We start from the raw sequence: 21,787 nt of genomic DNA on the forward strand, positions 1-21,787 counted from the left end.
TTCCGTACTGTGGGTCTACCTGTACCCCGCCGCCTAACAGATTGACCCATTTGCACTTAAACAAAGGGACCTTAAAATCAGGTCCGTAGTCAAGTTCCCATATGTCCACTATGTAACCATAATATGTGTCCTTTCTGCTCTCGATTGCTGCATCAAAGCGGACACCGCTGTTTTGGTTGGTGCTCTTTTGATCTTGGGCGATCGTGTAAAATGTATTCCCATTTATCTCGTATCCTTTGTAAGTCAATACAGTCAAAGATGGTCCCCTGGACAACAAGTACAACTCATCACAAACAGTGTTGTCACCTCTGAGACGTGTTTCCAACCAACTGCTGAAAGTCCTGATGTGTTCACATGTAATCCAGTCGTCGCACTGATCCGGGTGTTTGGAGCGCAGACTGTTCTTGTGTTCATCGACATACGGGGTCACCAAGGTAGAGTTCTGTAGAATTGTGTAGTGTGCTTGAGACCAAGAATATCCGTCCCTACATATTATTGAGTCTCTTCCAAGAGTGCCTTTTCCAGTCAGTCTCCCCTTATACCGCGATTTAGGGAGACCTATCTTCTTATGGCCAGGAATGAAGTCAACACAAAACCCGATAACATCCTTTGTTTGATGGCCCATGGAGATGCTTCCTTCTGGCCTAGCGCAGTTACGGACATATTTCTTTAGGACTCCCATGAACCTCTCAAAGGGGAACATATTGTGTAGAAATACGGGCCCTAGGATGACAATCTCGTTGACTAGATGAACTAGGACGTGCGTCATGATATTGAAGAAGGATGGTGGGAACACCAGCTCAAAACTGACAAGACATTGTGCAACATCACTCCTTAGCCTTGGTATGATTTCTGGATCGATCACCTTCTGAGAGATTGCATTGAGGAATGCACATAGCTTCACAATGGCTAATCGGACGTTTTCCGGCAGAAGCCCCCTCAATGCAACCGGAAGCAGTTGCGTCATAATCACGTGGCAGTCAGGAGACTTTAGGTTCTGAAACTTTTTCTCTGGCATATTTATTATTCCCTTTATATTCGACGAGAAGCCAGTCGTGACCTTCATACTGAGCAGGCATTCAAAGAAGATTTCTTTCTCTTCTTTCGTAAGAGCGTAGCTGGCAGGACCTTTATACTGTTTCGGAGGCATGCCGTCTTTTTCGTGCAAATGTTGCAGGTCCTCCCGTGCCTCAGGTGTATCTTTTGTCTTCCCATACACGCCCAAGAAGCCTAGCAGGTTCACGCAAAGGTTCTTCGTCACGTGCATCACGTCGATTGAGGAGCGGACCTCTAGGTCTTTCCAGTAGGATAGGTCCCAAAATATAGATTTCTTCTTCCACATGGGTGCGTGTCCCTCAGCGTCATTCGGAACAGCTTGTCCACCGGGACCCTTTTCAAAGATTACGTAGTGTAAATCATTGACCATAGCAAGCACGTGATCACCGGTGCGCATGGCGGGCTTCTTCCGGTGATCTGCCTTGCCTTTGAAATGCTTGCCTTTCTTTCGACATTGATGGTTGGTCGGAAGAATTCGACGATGGCCCAGGTACACATTCTTCCTGTATTTGTCCAGGTATATACTTTCAGTGTCATCTAAAAAGTGCGTGCATGCGTGGTATCCTTTGTTTGTCTGTCCTAAAAGGTTACTGAGAGCGGGCCAATCGTTGATGGTCATGAACAGCAACGCCTTAAGGTTAAATTCCTCCTGTCTGTGCTCATCCCACGTACGTACACCGTTTTCATTCCACAGCTGTAAAAGTTCTTCAACTAATGGCCTTAGGTACACATCAATTTCGTTGCCGGGTTGCTTAGGGCCTTGGATGAGAACTGGCATCATAATGAACTTCTGCTTCATGCACATCCAAGGAGGAAGGTTATACATACATAGTCACGGGACAGGTGTTGTGATTGCTGCTCTGCTCCCCGAAAGGATTAATGTCATCCCCGCTTAAAGCAAACCATACATTCCTTGGGTCCTTTGCAAACTCATCCCAGCACTTTCTCTCGATTTTTCTCCAGTGCGACCCGTCAGCGGGTGCTCTCAACATCCCATCTTTCTTTCGGTTCTCACTGTGCCATCGCATCAACTTGGCATGCTCTTCGTTTCTGAACAGACGTTTCAACCGTGGTATTATAGGAGCATACCACATCACCTTCGCAGGAACCCTCTTCCTGGGGGGCTCGCCGTCAACATCACCAGGGTCATCTCGTCTAATCTTATACCACAATGCACCGCATACCGGGCATGCGTTCAGATCCTTGTATGCACCGCGGTAGAGGATGCAGTCATTAGGGCATGCATGTATCTTCTCCACCTCCAATCCTAGAGGGCATACGACCTTCTTTGATGCATATGTACTGTCGGGCAATTTGTTATCCTTTGGAAGCTTCTTCTTCAATATTTTCAGTAGCTTCTCAAATCCTTTGTCAGCCACAGCATTCTCTGCCTTCCACTGCAGCAATTCCAGTATGGTACCGAGCTTTGTGTTGCCATCTTCGCAATTGGGGTATAACCCTTTTTGTGATCCTCTAACATGCGATCGAACTTCAGCTTCTCCTTTTGACTTTTGCATTGCGTCCTTGCATCGACAATGACCCGGCGGAGATCATCATCATTGGGCACATCGTCTGGTTCCTCTTGATCTTCAGCAGCTTCATCCATTGTAGCATCATTGGGCACATCGTCTGGTTCCTCTTGATCTTCACCAGCTCCCCCCGTTGCAGCATCACCATATTCAGGGGGCACATAGTTGTCATCGTAGTCTTCTTCTTCGCCGTCTTCCATCATAACCCCTATTTCTCCGTGCCTCATCCCAACATTATAGTGTGGCATAAAACCCTTGTAAAGTAGGTGGGAGTGAAGGATTTTCCGGTTAGAGTAAGACCTCGTATTCCCACATTCAGTGCATGGACAACACATAAAACAATTCTGCTTGTTTGCCTCAGCCGCATCGAGAATCTCATGCACGCCCTTAATGTACTCGCGGGTGTGTCTGTCATCGTACATCCATTGCCGGTTCATCTGCGTGCATTATATATAATTAAGTGTCCAAATTAATAGAAGTTCATCATCACATTAAAACCAAAGTGCATACATAGTTCTCAGCTAAGAACATATAACTCTCCAGAGCATCTAATTAATTAAACCATACATTGAAACTATGTAAAACATTTCAATGCGAAAACAAATGCGATCATAATCGCAACCAAGGTAACAATTGATCCAACGGCATAATGATACCAAACCTCGGTATGAATGGCATATTTTCTAATCTTTCTAATCTTCAAGCGCATTGCATCCATCTTGATCTTGTGATCATCGACGACATCCGCAACATGCAACTCCAATATCATCTTCTCCTCCTCAATTTTTTTTATTTTTTCCTTCAACAAATTGTTTTCTTCTTCAACTAAATTTAACCTCTCGACAATAGGGTCGGTTGGCATTTCCGATTCACATACATCCTAGATAAATAAAATCTATGTCACGTTGGTCGGCATAATTTTCATAAACAATAAATGAACCAGTAGTTATAAAGATAATATACATACCACATCCGAATCATGGACAGGACGAGGGCCGATGGGGGCGGATACCAAAACCATCGCACTATATAAGATGCAATAATAGAAGTAAGAAAATGATACAAGTATCTATCTAAACATACAAGTAAGAATATTTTTCCTTTCAGAAAGAAGATAAGAACAAGAGGCTCACCACGGAGGTGTCGGTGATGAGATCGGTGCGGGTGATCGACGGCGGTGAAGACAGGGACGAGGCGTGACGGACCGCTAAATCTAGACAAATCTCGAGGACAATGGAGCTTGGAGGTCGAGCTTTGAGAGGAGAAAGCTTAAGTAGTGTGGCTCGGGCATTCCATCGAACACCTCATGTGCATAGGAGGTGAGCTAGAGCACCACAAAGCCCTCTCCCCCTCGGCCAAAGAAAAACAGAGGACTGGGGTGCTCTGCTCGCGAGCGAGGGGTATATATAGGCACCTGATTGGTCCCGGTTGGTGACATGCGCCGGGACTAAAGGGGAGCCTTTGGTCCTGGTTCAAGCCACCAACCGGGACCAATGGTGGTGGGCCAGGAGCGAGGCCTATTGGTCCTGGTTCATCCCACCAACCGGGACCAAAAGGTCCAGATGAACCGGGACCAATGGCCCACGTGGCCCGGCCGGGCCCCTGGGCTCACGAACTGGGACCAATGCCCACATTGGTCCTGGTTCTGGACTGAACTGGGACTAATGGGCTGACCCGGCCTGGACCAAAGCCCTATTTTCTACTAGTGTTAGGGACTCGAAAAACCTCTCGAACAGTGACCAGCTCTCGCTTCATCATGACAGTCAGTTTTAGCTTTCTCTACTGAGGTGCTCGACCCAGCTCAACTGGGGCACAATCGCAGTAGTTCTCCTAGTGCTACCTTAGCCGACATAGCGGAACGTAAGGCACCAAAACATAGGAGCCGGGCAAACCCAACTATTGACCCAAGACATGATCTGGAGCCGATGCATATAATTCTATAAGTTCGGGGTGCCGCACTTGTTAAAGTGTTCGGACTTCTCACACCATATTGATGGGTACTTAAAGCCCCTGGCGTATTTTGGCCGTACCAAAGTGTACGGGTGCAACATGTCGTTAAGGAACATATATTTGTAAAAAAAGGTAATGCAAAAATAGACAAAAGCTATGCATTGTTTATTAAAAAGGGCTGCAATCAAAGCAGAACGATACAAATAATGCGATAAGCAAAAGGTTGGACTATTTCACATGTCCGTTCCAGGGGCAGGCTGCGGAATGGTATGCGAAACAGGTATACTGCTCGTGATAGAGACCACCTGGGAGTTCCGTAATGCGGCATGGCTTGTCTGCTTCCCTGGTTCTTGCATCGTTTGTGCGGCAATTGAACTAGCGAACAGGCCTTCCGAAGAATGGAGTCATGAAAGTAAGAGAAAATTGAAAAATTGGCAGCCCCTGGTGCGGTTTAAGCCGTGTTTCGGGCGTGCCATGATGGTGCCCCTCCCCTTTACCCATGGTATTTCTAGAGCGTAGTTATGTACGCGAAGCACTGGTGTCGAATTTTTGCGAGGGTTGGGGCCGCATTGCTACGCCTGCTCGGAACGTGCCAGGCGGTCTTGTTGTAGGTTACTCTGGGCACGCTTGACGGTGTTCGGACGTTTAATGGCCAGACTGGAGAACTTCCTAGAGAGGTTGCTTTGTACTTCCGCTGCGAGGGCCGCCGTGTGCTCCTCCGTTCGGAGGGAGCGTTCGGTGTTTCCATTGACCGTAATTACTCCCCGAGGGCTTGGCATCTTGAGCTTAAGGTATGCGTAGTGCGGTACCGCATTGAACTTGGCGAATGCGGTTCACCCGAGCAGTGCGTGATAGCCACTTCGGAATGGGACTATGTCGAAGATTAACTCCTCTCTTCGGAAATTATCCAGGGATCTGAAGGCCACTTCAAGTGTGACTGAGCCTATACAGTTGGCCCCTACACCTGGTATTACGCCTTTATAGGTCGTTTTGGGGGGCTTAATCCTCGAGGGATCTATGCCCATTTTCCGCACTGTATCCTGGTAAAGCAGGTTCAGGCTGCTGCCGCCGTCCATAAGGACTCTAGTGAGATGAAATCCGTTAATAATTGGGTCTAGAACCAATGTGGCGAATCCGCCATGACAGGTGCTAGTGGGATGGTCCCTACGATCAAAGGTGATCGGGCAGGAGGACCATGGGTTGAACTTTGGGGCGACTGGCTCTACCGCGTATACGTCCCTTAACGCGCGCTTCCGCTCCCTCTTGGGGATGTGGGTTGCGTATATCATGTTCACCGTCCGCACTTGTGGGGGAAAACCCTTCTGTCCACTGTTGTTCAGTGGCCGGGGCTCTTCGTCGTCATCGCTATGCAGCCCCTTGTCTTTATTTTCGGCATCTAACTTGCCTGCCTGCTTGAGCACCCAACAATCCCTGTTGGTGTGATTGGCCGGCTTTTCGGGGGTGCCATGTATCTGGCACAAGCGGTCGAGTATTCGGTCCAAACTGGACGGGCCCCTAGGATTTCTTTTGAATGGCTTTTTTTGATGACCGGATTTATAGGCTCTGAATCCGGCATTAACTGCCCTATCCTCAGCATTGTCGCCGTTAATGCGGCGCCTCTGCTTGTTGCGACGCGATCTGCCACTACTATCCCTGGTATCCAAATTACCACAGTTCTTGGTCATATTATTGCAATGAGCAAGCCAGCTGTCTTCTCCCGCGCAAAAGTGGCTCATGAGTGTCATGAGTACTGCCATAGATTTCGGCTTTTCCTGTCCAAGGTGCCGGGCAAGCCACTTGTCACGGATATTGTGCTTGAAGGCTGCTAGGGCCTCTGCATCCGGACAGTCGACTATTTGATTTTTTTTTGTTAGGAACCATGTCCAGAATTGCCTGGCCGATTCCTCTGGCTGCTGAATTACGTGGCTTTGGTCATCGGCGTCTGGTGGTCGCATATAAGTGCCCTAGAAATTGTCGAGGAATGCGGCTTCCAGGTCCTCCCAAAAATTGATTGATCCTGCTGGCAAGCTGTTAAGCCAATGCCGAGCTGGTCCTTTAAGCTTGAGTGGGAGGTATTTGATGGCGTGGAGATCATCGCCGCGGGCCATGTGGATATGAAGGAGATAATCCTCGATCCATACCGCAGGATCTGTTGTGCCATCATATGATTCGATGTTTACGGGTTTGAAACCCTCGGGGAATTGATGGTCCATTACTTCGTCTATGAAGCATAGTGGGTGTGCGGCGCCTCTGTACTGGGCTATATCACGACGTAGATCCAATGAGCTTTGTCTGCTGTGTTCGACCCTACCGGATTTGTGTCTGGCGTGACGGTTATCGTCTCGAGTCATGGGGCGCCCATGCGATCCGTAGATCGATCTTGTTTGCCTTGCCTTGTCCTCCACCATATCTCGCAGGTCTGGCGCATTTTCCCGTGCCTTGGTACGGGGTGCGTCTTGAGTGGAGGGCCGAGAGGCCTCTCTGTCGCGGCCACGAGGTGGCCGGTCCACCGTATCAAGTGCTGGTGATGTAGGTTTAAGTGCTTCCTCCTCTAATCGGGGTAGCAACCTGCGCTTTGGGTAACTCTTGGAGGGGCGTTCAAGTTTATGCTCTTCGGCCGCAAGGACTTCAGTCCATCTGTCGACTAAAAAATCTTGATCAGCTCTAAGCTGCTGCTGTTTTTTCTTGAGGCTTCTTGTCGTGGCCATAAGCCTCCGTTGAAAACGCTCTGTCTCGACGGGATCCTCTGGTACGACGAATTCGTCGTCGTCGAGGCTTGCCTCGTCTCTGGAGGGAGGCGTATAATTATTGTCCATGACCTCTTTGTCTGCCGCTCTCTCATGAGGGTTTGTTTCTCCATCCTCCTGTGCTGAATCTTGCTGGAGGGGGTTTTCTTCGGCACTCTCCGGAGTATTATTATCTCCCGTGCTGGAATCACCGTATTTGCTTTGGCGGGATTTTGAGCGGCGCCGCTGATGCCGGCGCTTAGGCTGTTTCTTGGAGGGGTCATCCTCCGCTGTTCCATCGCCATCTCCTTCTTTTGGGGTGTCCACCATGTATATGTCATATGACAAGGTGGCTTTCCAGGGCCCAATAGGCGCTGGTTCTTCATTGTCTACTGCATCGGCGTCCATACCGTCGATGTCTTCGGAGTCGAAGTCGAGCATGTCGGTTAAATCATCGACAGTGGCTACAAAGTGGGTGGTGGGTGGGCTTTGAATTTCTTCATCGTCCGTATCCTAACCTTGCTGACCGTAGTCCGGCCAGGGCTCTCCTGATAAAGAGAGAGACTTCAGTGTCTTCAGAATATCGTCGAAAGGCGAGTGCAAAAAGATGTCCGCGGTAGTAAACTCCATGATCGGCGCCCAATTGGATTCGATCGGCAGGGGCGCGGAGGGTTCGGAGTCCAGAGAGGAGTCCGGCTCCTTGGAGTCACGAGTCTCGTGGAGTGCGGGGCTGGTGTTCGGCTCGATCGTCGTTGGGATCACAGCCCCCGAGGCGGCGTCCAACCACCCATCCTCGATCGGCGCGGTTGGCTCCGAATTAAGGGTCGAAGCCGATGCGGGTGCGGCCTCCAGGGCACTATTCGGCGGCAGAGCTAGATCATACTCGTCGTGACAGTGCGGCGTGCTCGACAGTGGCTCGAATCTGTTGAGGATCAAGTCCCCACGGATGTCAGCCGTGTAGTTTAAACATCCAAATCTGACCTGACGGCCATGGGCATAGCTTTCGATCTGCTCCAGATGGCCAAGTGAATTGGCCCGCATTGCGAAACCGCCGAAGACGAAGATCTGTCCGGGGAGGAAGGTCTCATCGGAGAGGTTAAACCCTAGAAGCTAGCCTATGGTATGATTGTTGTTCTGTATGTTGTCCTACGGACTAAAACCCTCTGGTTTATATAGACACCGGAGAGGGTTAGGGTTACACAAAGTCGGTTACAATGGTAGGAGATCCACATATCTGTATCGCCAAGATTGCCTTCCATGCCAAGGAAAGTCCCTTCCGGACACGGGATGAAGTCTTCAATCTTGTATCTTCATAGTCCAGGAGTCCGGCTGAAGGTATAGTCCGGCCATCCGGACACCCCCTAATCCAGGACTCCCTCAGAGGGAGAGAGGCCAGAGGGAGAGGGGACAAAGTGGGAGTGGACGGGGTTATTTTACTGGCGAGGGTTAGCAATGGCGCACCTTTTAGGGGTGCGCCATAAAAGTTGGTATACAAATGGCGCACCATTTAGGGGTGCACCATAAAAGTTGGTATACCAATGGTGCACCATTTAGGGGTGCGCCGTAAATACCGTGATAGCAATGGCGCACCTTCTCCTGGTGCGCCATTACTAACTTTTTTTTGGATTTTTAGTTGCATATAATATTTTTTTAGAAAATGACCATGAATTTTAAAATGTTACAATATAAGTAGTTATTACTAATTTTCAAATACTTGCGTTGCAAAACATTTGTGACTTGGTAAAACATTTATGAATATGAAAAAATATCATCAAATTTGAAAAAATATTCCTGAATTCAAAAAGTGCCCATGAAATTTAAAAATATTCATGAGTTCAAAAAATATTAACAAATGCAATACTTTTTGTGAGTTAGAAAAATGTTCGCATTTTCAAAAAATGTTTGCAAATGTAAGCAGGAAAAGGAACACTAATAAATAAAATGTCAGAATAAACATAAAAAAAATTAGTATATTAATGGCGCACCTTCTAGGGGTGCGCCATTACTAATGTTTTTTATTTTACCATAATAAAGATAAATAAAAACAATTAAAATACCAGAAGAAAACACAAAGAAGCCCAAGGTGCCTGTAAATGATGATTTGCAACAAAACAAGAGGGAGAAGAACAAAAATTCCAGATCCAAGAAGAAGGTGGTCGATACTTCAACTTGGTGATGGAGATGTTACAAAAGGTAGGTAAGTACAGACAACATTAGTCCCCGCTATTTTGAACAAAAGAGGTTACTGGATAGAGGATTAGAATAGAAGAAATGCCATTTCCATATGTCGAAATACAATTGAGAAATGAAGAATACAATTTAAACCATTGTGCAAAGATTTGAAATTAGATGACATGGTTGAAATCAAGTGATACATGTAATAATTTAGTTGCATGTAATAATTGAGCTTGCCACTGACACACACACATGCGCGCGGCTGACACGTCATGATTCGATCTTAGCTATCTTTTCACAATGTTCTTGCCCTTCTTTTTCGCAAATGGAGTTCTTCTTTTGAACGAACATCCTTTAGGTAGGGTGTCCTGCTTCTTCTTGTGGTGTATGGTACTTCATCATCGTCGTCATCTTCCATCTTCGGGTCGCCGTACTTGTCGAAGTCTTGCTCATTGGCGACTCCATCCATTCCGATGATGTTCCTTTTGCCTCTCCTCACGACAACACGACTGGGCTTTGACGGGTCGGTAATAAAGAAGCATTGGTCCACTTGGGAAGCCAGTACCCATGGCTCATTTTTTGTTGTGACGTTTGTGCCCACGGTCTTGGATTTGGCTTCGGGTATAACCTTGGTGGTGAAATATCGGTCTTCTTTTAGGAAGCTCTTGGCCCATCTGACACGGAACATCGGGACCTTCTCTCCAGCGTAGCTCAGCTCCTAGATGTCCTCGATCCTTCCGTAGTATCTGTCCTTGTCATTACCGGTGTAGGATTCCATCGTTACCCCGGAGTTCTGATAATCGCTCTTCATGTCCTTTTCCTCGGTGTAGAATGTGTAGCCATTGATATCGTACGCCTCATCACTATTAGGAAAAGGCCTACTAATGGCGCACCAGTTTTGCCTACTAATGGCGCGTCACTGGTGCGCCATTAGTATCACGCCACTAGTATTTATTACTAATGGCGCACCACTAGTGCGCCATTAGTATCTGGTATACTAATGGCGCACCACCCAGTGCGCCATTAGTATATAACACCATGCGCCATTAGTATGCCTCCCAGGGCCATATTTAACCATGTGCTTTGGCACACTAATGGCGCACTCTGTAGTGATGCACCATTAGTATGAATATTAGGGTTTTTTTTACTTTTTTGATTTTTGCACAGGTTACAAAATATATATTTGACAGAATATAGACAGTAGCACACAGCAACAGCAGATTCATTGAATACAATAGAAGATTAGTCTCCGAATACAATTCATCATATTAGTCTCCGAATTCAAAAGACCGAACAAAGATAAAACATTACAAGTCTCGAGACCGCGAGTATCGAGTTTGTCGGAAGTAATACTAATCCTAACAAGTCCTACTAATCATCATCATACAACTTCTACTCGTTATTCATAACAAGTCATAGGATCATCATCTTGATAGTCATCGAACCAACCCTACTTAACTGTTCTTAGCACATGATCATCAGTATTAGGCAGGACCTAAATACCCTTTTAAGCTAAAATAGCATAAAACAATATAGACCCTGACTCTCCATTATGGAGAACGGAGAACATCCTGTCTCCAATTCTTGCGCTTCGCTTCCTTTTGCTTCCAAGAAGCTCCTTACGACTGTCTATACATTTTTTCCATCCTTTGATTTTCATGCCTCCACTTCTTTTAGAAATCTCGTATGGACAGTTGAGATTTGTAGGACGACCTGGCTGTATGTTCAAAACATTAAGACTACCTTTCTGATACATCTTATGAGGCACACAATTCTCTGGGATTATCTATTGAAAAACATAGTAATAACTTCATAGTTAGCAATGATGTACTAGTTTTAGAAGTATGCAGAAGATTCACGGATGTCGTAATAGTAAAAATCTTACCAGGGTATCTCCATGGTAGTTACCGTAGTTGAACACATGCACTAGGGGCAAGTATTTACCATAATGTTGAGGAGTTTGATTGTGGATAATGTAATTCTCAATGTCAGAACAAAATCCGACCAGATGATTTTTCTCCTTGTAAGTTGTTAATTCAGAGCCATCGGTGTAGTGGGTTTTGTCTACCATCTCCCGCACATTCTTTGAACAATAAAAATCAGTTGTCAATGGAAATAAGCTGTCAACTATTTTTGAAATAAACAATATAAATTAGCTAATAACTATGTTTGATAAACTCACATAGCGATAGAACTGGAGGCGTATCAACAAGGAGCAAAATGTCCATATTGTCTTGGTTGATGTCATGATTACCAAGATCCATGGTGATAAGCATACCCTCATCAAAACCATACATCTTGCAAAATGCTTCCCAATTTTTGCAACCAAAATGGGTTACATTCTCAAAATTATATAGATTTACTTCAAAGTCCACATCGTGATGAGTCCTTAGGTGAATTTTCTTTGTTTCAGAAATTTCATGGTCTTCAAAATCCATCCTCTCCAAGACATAGCGTCTTGCATGGCATGGGATAAGCTATACTCGAATTGTAAAAGATGAAAATTACATGTTGAAATAGTTGAAGTCATGCTTAATTATGAAAATAACACTTGTCGTCGTTGTGTACCGTTTCAACTTCGAAGGTCTCCTCGAGCTTAATGCTGAAGCGCCGATCATCGTCCAGGTGAGGCATGTCGCAGAGACCTCGATCGTCGTGGCACCAGTCGCACTCCGCCGGGTGACTTTCGTCGTCCGATGATGATGACTACATATCCTACGTTCATAATTCAAAACTACATCATTTAGGGTTTGTCGACACCGAGGCATCCTAAAAGCTATGCTTTTATCATTTAGGGTTTGTCGACGCTGAGGCACCCTAAAAGCCTAAGCTTTCATCATTTAGGTTCTTATCGACACCGAGGCACCCTAAAAGCCAAGATTTTATCATTTAGGGTTTGTCGATGTCGAGGCACCCTAAAAGCCTAAGCTTTCATCATTTAGGTTTTGTCGACGCCGAGGCACCCTAAAAGCCTAAGCGTACATCATTTATGTTCTCATCGACACCGAGGCACCCTATAGAAGCCAAGTTAAGTTTTCATCATTTAGGGTTTATCGATGCTGAGGCACCCTAGGTTGGGCCTAATCACTTGGCACTAATCACTTGGCTCTATTGCCACCTATGTTGGGTTTATCATCTAGGGTTTATCGATGCTAAGGAGAATTCTAAGTTGGGCCTAATCACTTGGCTCTATTGCCACCTATGGTTTAATGCAGCAAGAATGGCGGGGCAGTTGTTCCTACTTAACTAAGTAATACGATACCCCGGCCCATGCATTAGTCGCAAGTACCCCATATGTCCTATTTTTAGCAAAGTCGTGCTAAAATTCACGGAAAATTTCAGCATGACCTTTGCTGAAAATAGGACATATAGAGTACCCGAATTTGCCGAAACAGAAGTTAATCGACATTCCGACAAACTCAAGGGCCTCTCGGGGTACCTGCAAATTCATCACGACACAATGGTCGGAGACAAAACCCAGCCACAGACCATATGGTCCTCTGCTTTCATATGGAAAAAATCAGCTCAACTTATGTGAGCTTCCATTCCAGATATAATAGGTCACCAAACAAAAAATCATCCAGATATAATGGTACAGCAAAGAAACAACTTAATCCATGCCTCAGCTTATGAACAGTCATTACTTCAAATACAGAAGAAGGACCAATTTATTTGTGACGTAGTTCCAAATGATGATAGAATAAAGCAACACCCTGCACTAGCCTAAAAACAAGTGAAGTTTCACCCATATAAGAACAACTTTATAAAATCAGAGAAGTTGCTAAAATTTTTGTATCCTTCATATACACTGGAGTACAATGCTTTATAATGTTCCATCACCATTACAGAAAATTGACAATTGTCCATAACAGTTAACTGAAAGTTTTGCCTCATAGCTTGGGTGGGTTAAGTACTAGGAGACTTTGTAATGTGCAGTACAGGTGCAGTAATAGGCTTCTGAGTTAAGAAAACATTTCTGTTTGATTTTCAAACAACACACTTACTTTCAACTATAAACAAAACTGACTTGCTGTTAATGAAACTCATGGTGGAAGTAACTACTAGCAGCATGTCATTATCATGGCAGTCCACTATATATTTTTTTGACAAAATACATCATTATCAGGGCACATTATGGCCATTTTCTTACATGATGCTAACTGTACCTAACTGATTTTTTTGACAGTAGCTCATGTTTTTGACAGTAGCTCCTAACTGTACCTAACTGAATTTTTTGACAGTAGCTCCTAACAGTAGCTCCTAACTGAATTTTCTGCTTAAAGGGAAGGCTGACTTAAGTGGCAAGATGATACAATTTGCGTAACATAACAATATATGCATGTTAATATAACACCATCTCCTAACAAAAATAGTATCCAGATCTACTAGGGGGCAAAGTAGAACTGATATTCTTTTGCTGACCTCTAGTACAAGGTATAGAAGAGGAGGTAAGAGAAGAAATAGTGACATTTCTCTTAGCAGGAGACTTTTTCTTTCTTCTAGAAACAACAGTAAATTTCTCCTCCTCTTCCACTACAGTATCATGCCAACTTAGACACAGGGAGGCGACATTTCCATTCGAGTCATGAATATCCAAACAGTGTTCAGTTTTCTTACTAATTTGTTCCCTGGATAATTCCAATTCCTTGAGAACATGAATAAAATCAAAATTATCCAAAGGTATATCAACACCCATCATTGATGCTCTAAACATAATCTCCTTAGCAACTTAATTCCCCAACCCTAGCTACTTAATTCTCCAACCCCTTTTCTTGTCCAAAATTCTCCAACCCCTAACCCTAGAACACATCAGAAGGAAATCAAGAGGGGGAAGAGGGGAAAGAGGCTCGGGTGCTCACTTGGGAGGTTGAGGGCGACTCGGGGTAGCCGGAGCTAGTCGAGGCAGCGCGAATTCGGCGTCGAGCGGTGGCGATGGTGGCCGAGGCGGAGGAAGTCGGTGGGCGTCCGAGGGCGTCCGAGCTCGTCCGGGTCCTCGTAGTCGAAGAGGAAGACAACGGCGATCCTCCTGGGCAGGCCACGCGGTGTTGGACGACGACCACGAGGTTGACGCAGGCGGGGCCACGGGGGAGGGGGCACTTGGGTGGGAGGACGTCGAGGGCGCGGCCATGGGCAGAGGGGGGACGACGAGGGAGGCGACGCTCGGCTCGAGGAGGCGCGGGGGTGGCGACGGAGACGGAGGCGCGGGGGCGGCGACGATGGAGATGGAGGCGTGGGGGCGGCGGCGCCGTGGGTCGGGGCAGCAGGGGGAATTAGCTAGGGGGCGAGGAAGACGGACGAACGGGATCAGGCGAGAGGGAGGGAATTAGCTAGGGGGAATCTTACTAATGGCGCACCTGCGGTCGGTGCGCCATTAGTAATCTTTTTTACATAGCAATGGCGCACTAGGAAGAGGTGCGCCATTAGTAATCTTTTTTTATATATAGCAATGGCGCACCAGCCAGACATGCGCCATAAGTAATTTTTTTGGTCGCATGTAATAATTTTTTAGAAAATGAATATGAATATGAAACAGTAACAATTTTTATAAAAACAGTAATAATTGTTGTTTAACAACAATTGTAGTCTACACTTTTTATTATTATTTTTTTAAAAATGAAGAGGGGAGAGGAGGCGGAGCTCATCGGGGAGCGGGGGAGGGTGCGGGGGGTGCTCGTCGGTGGTGGTGGATCGGGGGAGGGTGCGGGGGGTGCTCGTCGGCGGTGGTGGAGCGGGGAAGGGTGTGGGGGGTCCTCGGCAGCGGTGGTGGAGCGGGGGAGGGTGCAGTGGGTTGTCGGCGGCGGTGGAGCTAGCGGGGGAGGGTGCGGGTGGGATCGAGATCGAGATGGAGGGGCAATCGAGATCGAGATGGAGGGGGATCGAGATCGAGTGTCCTCATGAATATTCAATATTTTATCATATTGAATATGAAAAAATATCATCAAATTTGAAAAAATATTCATGAATTCAAAAAGTGCCATGAAATTTAAAAATGTTCATGGTATCAAAAAGTGCCCATGAAATACAACCGAGAAATGAAGACTACGATTTAAATACAGTCGATCTTAGCTAGCTATCTGTTCATAATCTTCTTGCCCTTCTTTTTCGCAAATGGAGTTCTTCTGTGGAACGGACGTCCTTTAGGTAGGGTGGTCCTGCTTCTTCTTGTGGTGTATGCTGCTACTTCATCGTCGTCGTCATGTTCGATCTTTGGGTCATCGTACTTTTCGAAGTCTTGCTCCTTGGCTACTCCATCCATTACGATGATCTTCCTTTTGCCTCTCCTCACGACAACACGACTGGGCTTTGACGGGTCGGTAATGAAGAAGCATTGGTCCACTTGGGAAGCCAGTACCCATGGCTCATTTTTCGCGGTGACGTTTGCGCCCGCGGTCTTGGATTTGGCTTTGGGTATAACCATGGTGGTGAAATACCGGTCTTCTTTTAGGACGCTCTTGGCCCATATGACACGGAACATCGGGACCTTCTCTGCAGCGTAGCTCAGCTCCCAGATCTCCTCGATCCTTCCGTAGTATCTGTCCTTATCGTTAGCGGTGTAGGATTCCATCGTTACCCCGGAGTTCTGATAACCATCACTCTTCATGTCCTTGTCCTCGGTGTAGAATGTGTAGCCGTTGATATCGTACGCCTCATAGGTCATCTGGTTGTGCTTGGCGCCATGTGACATGGCGAATATGAGTTGTTCTTCCGCGGAAGAATCCTCATGTAAAGGGTACGACAGAAGCTTGTCCTTGAACCAACGCGTGAAACATGAGTTGTGCTCTTTGATTATATCTCCGTCCGTCCTCTGTTGGCCTCGGTCATTGTACGTCTTCTCAATAAAGGTTTTGTGCTCTACCACCTAAGGATCGACCACGTCTATGTGTTGTAGCGCGACTAGGTTTTCTCTTTCAAAGTCGGCGAGTCGACCCTTGAAGTCGACATGCATTTCGTGGTGACCCTCGCGGTGACCCCATCCAGCGAGCCTGTTGAGTCCTATTGACGGGCAGACCAATGGGGTTCTTGATGCCTAGATAACTCGTGTAGAAGGAGATGCACTCTTCGGTCAGAAAGCCCTTGGCTCTATTTCCATCTGGACGTGCCCTGTTGCAAACGTATCCTTTGATGACAACATTCATCCTTTCGAACAACATCATGCTGTGCAGGAACATCGCTCCGAGTTGGATGATATCCTCCACGATATGGACCAACAGATGCACCATAACATCAAAGAATGCGGGCGGGAAGTACATCTCAAGCTCGCATAGTATCACCATGATCTCTTCGTGTAGCCTTCTGAGTTGCCTCACGCCAACTGACTTCCGAGAGATGACGTCAAAAAAGTTACATAGGCCAAATAGTGTTTCACGGACGTGCACGTCCATGATCCCACGAATTGCAACTGGAAGTATTTGTGTCATCAGCACGTGACAGTCGTGAGACTTCATCCCGCTGAACTTCTGCTTCGCCGAGTGTAGGTATCTGCTTATCTTCCCCGCGTGACCGTAAGGAAGTTTTACTCCTACGAGGCAGGTGAAAAACTTCTCGATCTCCTCCTGACTTAGAGTGAAGCATGCGGGAGGGCATTCATATTCGATCTTCTTGGCGTTTTTGCCTTTGCAATGACTTTCCGTGTCCTTTGCCTCATCATCATCATCATTAGGGCGGTTTGCGTGAAGCTCCTCCCTAATGCCCATTGATTGCAAGTCTGCCCTTGCTTCCGGCCCATATTTGGTCCTCTCTGGCATGTTGAGCAGGGTACTAAGCAGACTCTCGCACACGTTCTTCGTGATATGCACATCAAGGCTGTCAGGCACACGGAGGATCTTGCAGTACGCCAAGTCCCAGAAAACAGACCTCGGTTTCCATACCTTCAGCAGCGGCTCTAGCGCCTTTCTCTTCTTTCCCGATAGTGGGCACTCTTTCCAATTTTTCAACAACTCGTCTATTTCCTCGCCGCTCCTCGTACGCGGGCGTCTTCGGGGTTCGGTTTCACCATCAAATAGATCCTTCCGTTTTCTCCATGAGTCGTCGTCGCGAAGCCACCTTTGATGTCCCATGAACACGGTTTTCGAAGACCCGGGACATATCCTGCGCATGCACAAAATTTGTGGACCACCTGCCCCACGACATATCTGTAACTGAGATAGTCGTGCACCGTCGTGAGTCATGCACCTGCCACGGGGTGGATTCTCCATGTACATGAAGGAAATATGCCCTAGAGGCAATAATAAAGTTATTATTTATTTCCTTATAATCATGATAAATGTTTATTATTCATGCTAGAATTGTATTAACCGGAAACATAATACATGTGTGAATACATAGACAAACAAAATGTCACTAGTATGCCTCTACTTGACTAGCTCGTTAATCAAAGATGGTTATGTTTCCTAACCATGAACAATGAGTTGTTATTTGATTAACGAGGTCACATCATTAGTTGAATGATCTGATTGACATGACCCATTCCATTAGCTTAGCACCCGATCGTTTAGTATGTTGCTATTGCTTTCTTCATGACTTATACATGTTCCTATAACTATGAGATTATGCAACTCCCGTTTATCGGAGGAACACTTTGGGTACTACCAAACGTCACAACGTAACTGGGTGATTATAAAGGAGTACTACAGGTGTCTCCAATGGTACATGTTGGGTTGGCGTATTTCGAGATTATGTTTTGTCACTCCGATTGCCGGAGAGGTATCTCTGGGCCCTCTCGGTAATGCACATCACATAAGCCTTGCAAGCATTACAACTAATATGGTAGTTGTGAGATGATGTATTATGGAACGAGTAAAGAGACTTGCCAGTAATGAGATTGAACTAGGTATTGGATACCGACGATCGAATCTCGGGCAAGTAACATACCGACGACAAAGGGAACAATGTATGTTGTTATGCGGTCTGACCGATAAAGATCTTCGTAGAATATGTAGGAGCCAATATGGGCATCCAGGTCCCGCTATTGGTTATTGACCGGAGACGTGTCTCGGTCATGTCTACATTGTTCTCGAACCGTAGGGTCCGCACGCTTAATGTTACGATGATAGTTATTATGAGTATATGCATTTTGATGTACCGAAGGTTGTTCGGAGTCCCGGATGTGATCACGGACATGACGAGGAGTCTCGAAATGGTCGAGACATAAAGATTGATATATTGGAAGCCTATGTTTGGACATCGGAAGTGTTCCGGGTGAAATCGGGATTTTACCGGAGTACCGGGAGGTTACCGGAACCCCCCGGGAATCATATGGGCCTTAGTGGAAAGGTGAAAGGGCTGCGTGCCTCCCCCCTCCCCTAGTCCTATTAGGACTAGGAGAGGTGGCCGGCCACCCCTCTCCCTCTTTCCCCCTTGGGAATCCTAGTTGGAATAGGATTGGGGGGGGGAGTCCTACTCCCGGTAGGAGGCAGGGGGCACCTCTAGACACACAAGTTGATCATTGAGATCGTTCCTTAGCCGTGTGCGGTGCCCCCTGCCACCATATTCCACCTCGATCATATCGTTGTAGTGCTTAGGCGAAGCCCTGCGTCGGTAGAACATCAAGATCGTCACCACGCCGTCGTGCTGACGGAACTCTTCCCCGACGCTTTGCTGGATCGGAGCCCGGGGATCGTCATCAAGCTGTACGTGTGCTAAGAACTCGGAGGTGCCGGAGTAACGGTGCTTGGATCGGTCGGATCGGGAAGAAGACGTACGACTACTTCCTCTACATTGTGTCAACGCTTCCGTTGCGATCTACAAGGGTACGTAGATCCTACTCTCCCCTCGTTGCTATGCATCACATGATCTTGCGTGTGCGTAGGAATTTTTTTGAAATTACTACGTTCCCCAACAGTGGCATCCGAGCCTAGGTTATTTATGTTGATGTTATATGCACGAGTAGAACACAAGTGAGTTGTGGGCGATATAATTCATACTGCCTACCAGCATGTCATACTTTGGTTCAGCGGCATTGTTGGACGAGACGACCCGGACCAACCTTACGCGTACGCTTACGCGAGACCGGTTCCCTCGACGTGCTTTGCACACAGATGGCTTGTGGGCGACTGTCTCACCAACTTTAGTTGGACCAAGTATGGCTACGCCCGGTCCTTGCGAAGGTTAAAACGGAGTCTATTTGACAAACTATCATTGTGGTTTTGATGCGTAGGTGAGATTGGTTCTTGCTTAAGCCCGTAGCAACCACGTAAAACTTGCAACAACAAAGTAGAGGACGTCTAACTTGTTTTTCCAGGGCATGTTGTGATGTGATATGGTCAAAGCATGATGCTGAATTTTATTGTATGAGATGATCATGTTTTGTAACCGAGTTGTCGGCAACTGGCAGGAGCCATATGGTTGTCGCTTTATTGTATGCAATGCAATCGCGATGTAATGCTTTACTTTATTACTAAACGGTAGTGATAGTCGTGGAAGCATAAGATTGGCGAGACGACAACGATGCTACGATGGAGATCAAGGTGTCGCGCCGGTGACGATGGTGATCATGACGGTGCTTCGGAGATGGAGATCACAAGCACAAGATGATGATGGCCATATCATATCACTTATATTGATTGCATGTGATGTTTATCTTTTTATGCATCTTATCTTGCTTTGATTGACGGTAGCATTATAAGATGATCTCTCACTAAATTATCAAGAAGTGTTCTCCCTGAGTATGCACCATTGCCAAAGTTCGTCGTGCCCAGACACCACGTGATGATCGGGTGTGATAAGCTCTACGTCCATCTACAACGGGTGCAAGCCAGTTTTGCACACGCAGAATACTCAGGTTAAACTTGACGAGCCTAGCATATGCAGATATGGCCTCGGAACACGGAGACCGAAAGGTCGAGCGTGAATCATATAGTAGATATGATCAACATAACGATGTTCACCATTGAAAACTACTCCATCTCACGTGATGATCGGTTATGGTTTAGTTGATTTGGATCACGTAATCACTTAGAAGATTAGAGGGATGTCTATCTAAGTGGGAGTTCTTAAGTAATTTGATTAATTGAACTTAAACTTATCATGAACTTAGTACCTGATAGTATCTTGCTTGTTTATGTTGATTGTAGATAGATGGCTCGTGCTGTTGTTCCATTGAATTTTAATGCGTTCCTTGAGAAAGCAAAGTTGAAAGATGATGGTAGCAATTACACGGACTGGGTCCGTAACTTGAGGATTATCCTCATTGCTGCACAGAAGAATTACGTCCTGGAAGCACCGCTGGGTGCCAGGCCTGCTGCTGGAGCAACACCAGATGTTATGAACGTCTGGCAGAGCAAAGCTGATGACTACTCGATAGTTCAGTGTGCCATGCTTTACGGCTTAGAATCGGGACTTCAACGATGTTTTGAACGTCATGGAGCATATGAGATGTTTCAGGAGTTGAAGTTAATATTTCAAGCAAATGCCCGGATTGAGAGATATGAAGTCTCCAATAAGTTCTATAGCTGCAAGATGGAAGAGAACAGTTCTGTCAGTGAGCATATACTCAAAATGTCTGGGTATAATAATCACTTGATTCAATTGGGAGTTAATCTTCCAGATGATTGCGTCATTGACAGAATTCTCCAATCACTGCCACCAAGCTACAAGAGCTTCGTGATGAACTATAATATGCAAGGGATGAACAAGACTATTCCCGAGCTCTTCGCAATGCTAAAAGCTGCGGAGGTCGAAATCAAAAAGGAGCATCAAGTGTTGATGGTTAACAAAACCACTAGTTTCAAGAAAAAGGGCAAAGGGAAGAAGAAGGGGAACTTCAAGAAGAACGGCAAGCAAGTTGCTGCTCAGGAGAAGAAACCCAAGTCTGGACCTAAGCCTGAAACTGAGTGCTTCTACTGCAAGCAGACTGGTCACTGGAAGCGGAACTGCCCCAAGTATTTGGCGGATAAGAAGGATGGCAAGGTGAACAAAGGTATATGTGATATACATGTTATTGATGTGTACCTTACTAGAGCTCGCAGTAGCACCTGGGTATTTGATACTGCTTCTGTTGCTAATATTTGCAACTTGAAATAGGGACTATGGAATAAGCGGGCACTGGCAAAGGACGAGGTGACGATGCGTGTGGGAAACGGTTCCAAAGTCGATGTGATCGCGGTCGGCACGCTACCTCTACATCTACCTTCGGGATTAATATTAGACCTAAATAATTGTTATTTGGTGCCAGCGTTGAGCATGAACATTATATCTGGATCTTGTTTAATGCGAGACGGTTATTCATTCAAATCAGAGAATAATGGTTGTTCTATTTATATGAGTAATATCTTTTATGGTCATGCACCCTTGAAGAGTGGTCTATTCTTATTGAATCTCGATAGTAGTAATACACATATTCATAATGTTGAA

General features: G+C 46.1%; 1 long non-coding RNA gene across 1 annotated transcript in view; it reads right to left on the reverse strand.

Moving 5' to 3' along the window:
- Positions 1 to 3,146: 3,146 nt before the first annotated feature.
- LOC147991518 (uncharacterized) overlaps positions 3,147 to 21,787 on the reverse strand; it is a 167,195-nt gene continuing 148,554 nt past the window's right edge. The window contains exons 2-3 of the long non-coding RNA XR_015613933.1: positions 3,553 to 3,610; positions 3,147 to 3,465 (exon numbers count right to left, since the gene is read on the reverse strand). This is a non-coding gene — a long non-coding RNA (uncharacterized LOC147991518). The remainder of the gene's footprint in view (positions 3,466 to 3,552; positions 3,611 to 21,787) is intronic.

This window comes from Triticum urartu, chromosome 1A (genome assembly GCF_056163025.1).
Source record: "Triticum urartu cultivar PI428250 chromosome 1A, HENAU_Tu73, whole genome shotgun sequence".
In the NCBI taxonomy this organism is placed as follows: Eukaryota; Viridiplantae; Streptophyta; class Magnoliopsida; order Poales; family Poaceae; genus Triticum; species Triticum urartu.